This window comes from Elaeis guineensis, chromosome 1, assembly GCF_000442705.2.
Source record: "Elaeis guineensis isolate ETL-2024a chromosome 1, EG11, whole genome shotgun sequence".
Classification (NCBI taxonomy): Eukaryota; Viridiplantae; Streptophyta; class Magnoliopsida; order Arecales; family Arecaceae; genus Elaeis; species Elaeis guineensis.
The window spans coordinates 100,104,161-100,108,454 of NC_025993.2; the positions used below are offsets into that span (position 1 = coordinate 100,104,161).

Here is a 4,294-nt window from a genome sequence, read left to right on the forward strand (position 1 = left end):
TAGGTACAAAAATTATTGACCTAAAGAAAGTATTTGAAGGTCTAGCCTCTATCATGTTGATTTGAGACTTATATTAGTTTGATTGATCCTTCTTGAAAGTAGAGACCTTTTATTTTTTTCTCTAATAATAATTAGCAGCAAAATGGTTGTCCCGACCACAGACATTGTAGAACCTTCCATCATTATTCTTCTTATTCTCTTTTGAGTGATTGGATTTTGATTTGCCTTTAGAACCTTTACCCTTAGGCTTAAAGTTCATTTCATTAGGTTTAAAGTTATGGTTTTGAAATTATCTGGGTTGATGGCCCTTAAAGTTATGATTCTTATCTTAAGAACCAACCTCTGTTAAATTTATCTTGATTTGCAGCTGACTCTCTTTAGCCTCTCTAAGTCGGTGTTGGTCTTCTGTTCTAATAGACTGGATGACTGATCTGAGGCTAAGTATTCTTTGGGTTCTTCTAAGTTTTTAGGTAAACTTAGATGAGGAAGGTGGTAACTTATTAATTAGGCAAGATATTTAGTAATTTTCATCTAATATGAAACCACCCCTATAGATCTCATGGATATAGTTTTGAAATTGATAGATTTGATTATTGACAGGGATATTGTCTATCATCTTATAATTGTTAAGTCTGTAATAGAAAATCTTTGAGCACCTTCATTATCTCTAATGTAGGCATCTTCTAAGGCATACCAAAGATTTTTAGCAGTCTTATATTTTTTATAGGTTTTATACAATTCATCTGAAAGACAACTAAGAATTCTAAACCTGTGATAGAACTCAATTTCCTCTAAAAATTTGTCTAGTATAGATTTAGTTTCAAAGGATTTAGAAGAAGATCCTTTTGAAGGATAAGGAAGATTTTTTTTCTATAGCAGATATAAGACCCAAATTATGAGCCAAGCTTCTAGATATTCTTCCCATCTAGCAAAATTTGAGCAATGAAATTTTTTAGGCTTCAAACTAGAAGCATCATCACTACCCATTCTAAAAGATTTAGGAGAGAAAATTAGAGAAGAAAAGATGAAATAAATGAGCTGTAAAGAAATCTAAAAATTTTGTGGTACTTCTATGATTTTGAATAACCTTTAGAATTGTTTTAGCCTTTAAAATTATTGGATTAAATCCAACAAAATGAACTAATGGTAGAAATGATAACTATTATATCTAAAATTTAATAAATAAATTTTCAAGAAAAGAACAAGACTATTCCAATAAATTAAGCTTTGTGTTGAAGAATGCTAACCCAATTTTAATTCAAGCCAATTAACAAAATAAATTATGCACTATTGGATTAGCACTCTATTAGCTTCCTAAACATAATCCAGGGAAATACGCCTTAGAATGTTAGAGCATAGTTTAAGAATATATGTCGGATGTAGTCTAAGAAGGCTAACAAAATTATTTTCTTATTTATAGAAAATTTAAAAAATGACTTACAGAAAATAGCAAATCAAAATTGAAAAGAACTAGAAGTATGCATATAGCACTATACTGAGACATATTTCCATCCCTCATGTAGAAAATATCTAGAAATACCACCTCAAGATATGATCGATATCGATCCTCCGTCTATGGGCACAATGATGGAGGAGGTTAATGAAGACTTTTTCAGCATCTAGAAAGATAACAAAAAAAGAATATTGCAATGAAAAAATGAAATATTGGAGAATAGAGAAAAAGATTAGAAGGCTCTTAAATGGCTTATTAGATTTGATCCCAATGGGGGCATTTTTATGGCTAATATATTTTGACCATTTGGGCTGACCCATTAAGGTCAGAAAAAAACTCCCAATGTTTAGAAATTAAAGAGCCCAACATTCAAAAAAGTAAAAGCCCAACGTTCAAAAAATTAAAAGCTCAATATTTAAAATATTAAAAGCCCAACGTTCAAAAATAAAAATCCAATATTTTTAAAAAATTAAAATAATAATTAAAAAGTTTAAATGATCAAGTAAAAAAATAAATTAAAGATTTCAGATTTTATATCCTGCCCCATTCAGTTCGGTTAACATGTATATTAAAGATTTTCTTTTAGACCTCCTCAAATGCCCCATCCGGTTCCGTTCATGCGTATATTAAAGATTTTCTTTCAAATATCCTCAAATACCCCTAAGGACTTAGATAAATCATTTTCTCAAATAAAGGGTTAAAAGAATCTTTCCACTCCTAATGTGGGACTACAAGATCTCAATCAAGATGGTCAAAAGAAAAAGCACATTTGGAAGAAAATTTATTTTCAAAATTTTAGGTTTTCAAATTTAAATTTCCCTTCAATATGTTGTACTACAGTATGAAAGAAAGAGGAATAGAGGTCTCTTTCTTTTCATCCACAAGATTTAGGCTGCTTAGGGATTGAGTTGATATAGGCCTTAAGTAGATTGGTGTAATCTATGATCTAACAGGAAATCCAATCTTATCTTTTTGGATTTTTCAAAAGGGCCCTCAAGGTTGTCTTTCTATATCGTGTCTTTTTATGTCTAATGCCTCGTGATTAACATGAACGTGTATCATTCCCCAGAAATTTTAAAAAAAAAAAAAAAAATCAAGTGCATGTTCCCAATGAGATGTAAGACATGTCTAAATAAGTCAAACAAATGGTTTGTAGATTCAGTCGACATCATCCAAATGACATCAAGTCTCTTCAAAGACATCCGATATAACTAGAACAAATAGTGAAGATTAGCATGGCCCATGCACAAAGACCCTAGGTTCAAAATACATATTGATGCATTTTTTATTTAAGCTTGTGTATCTTCATATGCCAGTAAATTATAATAGAAAGTCAGTTGAGCAATGTGATTTTGGAACTGCAAATTCTTCTTAAACTCCTGATGTTTAAAAAAGTAGGGAAATTGGACTTCTAATCCTACAAAATAGGCAATATATATGATCACTATGAGACATTATATGTATTAAATTTCAAGAGAAATATCATATTATTAATATGCTCCACATATATTATAGATATGAAAATAAAAACAATAAAGCATAAAAGGTTCCTTATGAATGTTGCTTCCTTTCAATCATTTAAAAAGGGGCTTGTTCTCTCTTTTAATTGCATTGAAAGAGAAATCAGGAGAAAAAGAGGTGAGGATTAGTTTTGTAAGTTAATGAAAACACCCTGAAATCAGGGTTCAATTCTAGTCCCAAAGAATCACATTATATCCAAATATATGAACATATTTAGTTGAGTATTCTTAGAAGTTAGATAATTGAGTGTCAATCCAAGGCATTGATGTGCAGCTAGGATATATGAAGTACACCCAAGAAATCACTCCTTCGGTTAACATAATTCCAGAACGTCTGTATAAAACTAAAGGACAACGCCATACACACTTTAGAGCTTATCTTCATGTTTCTAACTACCGAAATTCCTAAGAATTTTGTTGAAAGTATAGACTGTTCAACTTAATTTTTCAGTAATAAAAGGAAGATAAACTACTTATTATACTGGAAAAAAAAAGAGAAAAAATGAATAAGAATACATACCTCCTTCCCGAGGACATAATGTGATATCCAGGACCTTGTAAGAATTTGTATATTGTCTGAGCATTTTTCCTGTTTCCAGGATAGATAATTGCTGAATTCTCATGCATACCTCGGTTTATAATAATCTCAGAAGGTATAGATGTATGTTGATGTACAGTTTTAGCAACTTCTTGTATTGATATACTCTTTGCCAAATTCTTGATCTCAATGATAGGATAGCTATCTTCTTGATCAATGTTGTTCAAAGATGATCCACCTCCCAAGTCTTGATCTTGCATCACCTCCAACAAAGTGCTTTCAGGTGTGTCCTTCAAACTTCCTTCCAACCTAGGGATCTCTAGTTCCTGTGAAGAAATAGAACTATCAAGCAATATTTCTGAAAAATTAAAACAATCAGGGAGAAAACAATGCCTATAGCTCACTTATTTATCACTTGTAATGCCAGAATTATGTCTCAGTGGCTAACTTGCATTCATCAAAAATGTCCAATCATTGGTGTGCTTAGCCATATAACAAGCAACTCAATCAACGGCATTGTTTGCCTCTCAGAAGATATGCTGAGCAGGCACCATGATGGAATCACGTAGTAAAGTCCAAATGTCACGAAGGAGTGGATTGGCCTCCAACTACTCCATGTTATCTCGGATCCAGTCAAAAATAGTGACAAAATCTCCATCAATGAAGATCCTCTCCATCCGTTGCTCCTGTTTGGCATAGATAATGCCCACTCAAGCAGCTCGAAACTCTGCTCCTGAGATGGAAGGCTCGAAGAGATGTGAACTCTCCACCACCAGCAATCTA

At 32.1% G+C, this 4,294-nt stretch overlaps 1 non-coding gene across 1 annotated transcript; it reads left to right on the forward strand.

Annotated features, from left to right (window-relative positions):
• Positions 1 to 2,639: 2,639 nt before the first annotated feature.
• Positions 2,640 to 2,740, forward strand: LOC114912721 (U6 spliceosomal RNA). The gene has a single exon (XR_003798521.1). It is a non-coding gene; the product is annotated as a U6 spliceosomal RNA (small nuclear RNA).
• Positions 2,741 to 4,294: the final 1,554 nt, after the last annotated feature.